The following is a 1,355-nucleotide window of genomic DNA, read 5'->3' on the forward strand; positions in this document are numbered from 1 at the left end:
AATATAATATAATATAATATAATATAATATAATATAATATAATGTAACGTAAATATGTTAAAAGTTGAAGTGAGAATTAGTGACCTTAGAGATCAAACCAGAGATAAAGGAAGATTTTAAAATGTGGAAGAAAAATTAAGAAATACGGAAGATAGAATAAAGATACTTAATATATATCAAACACTAAAATTAAAGCAGTCTAGATAACTGTCAAAAGCATCCAAGAAAGAAACAAAAAGAGAGGAAAGAAAAAAAAACTAGTAAGCACATTAATCAAAGAAGAAATTTTGATAGAAAACATTTTAAAGTTATATAAACCCAAATTATAAAAATGCTATAAATTAAGCATATGCAGTGTATTAAATGTTAAAGCTCTATGCCCTTGACTGAATAGTCAAAACTCAATGAGTTAGGCATTCAGTTTTAAAGGCTATAAAGTAGCAATGTTTAAAAAGTTTGCAGAAGGAAGATTATGAGCGTAATATGTAAAATGAAATAATAGTGGATGAAGAAGGACTAGTGAGATAGCTCAGCAGACAAAGTGCCTCTTAGGCAAGTGCAGGGATCAGGGTTCAGTTCCCGGCACCACATGCCATGCAGGCCCCGCCCCTGGGCACACTGAGCTGGCCACCGAGACCAGGCATGGTGGTGCACGCCTGTAATCCCAGCAATGGGGAGGCTGAAAACAGGAGGATCACTAAGAGTCTGAGCTGTGTTGTGAGACCCTGTACCAAATACATAATACCTAAAAAAGAAAAAAATAATATTAATAAATGAATACAATAGTGTATAAAATATTAAAATAGCATGACCAGGTTGAATTTCTACTGGCAATGCAAAAGTGTCTTCAGGTTCCCATTTTACTCTTTTTCCTTTACTATTTCTCTTTCTGATACTTTGTAAGTAAAGATACAAAGAACAGTTGACGAGAGGGAAGAAGGGGTGCAGAAAAAAGAGAGAGAAAAACGGAGACATACTATGTGCAGGTACAAGTTCCCTAAAGTGAGTGTGATCATTATGTACATCTAAATTGTACCAATAAACCTAATAAATTTTTTAAAGTGGAAACAAATGTTTTGTCAATAAGGGGGCAAAAAGGGTTGCAGCGAGGAGAGGAGAGTGGAAAGAGAAGATGAATTAAATTACACTATGTACAAGTACAAACTCCCTATGAGGAATGTGATACTATGTACATCTAAACTGTACCAGAAAAATTAATTTAAAAATATAAATTTAAAACATAAAAAATGGATTAGTGTTAGAACATTGGAAAAACATATTTTAACAAATTAAAAGACAAAAATGTTATAATTTTAATAGGTGCTTATAATGACAAAAAAATTCAAGAGTAATTA

Source organism: Octodon degus, unplaced genomic scaffold (assembly GCF_000260255.1).
Source record: "Octodon degus isolate 3935 unplaced genomic scaffold, OctDeg1.0 scaffold00095, whole genome shotgun sequence".
Taxonomy (NCBI): Eukaryota; Metazoa; Chordata; class Mammalia; order Rodentia; family Octodontidae; genus Octodon; species Octodon degus.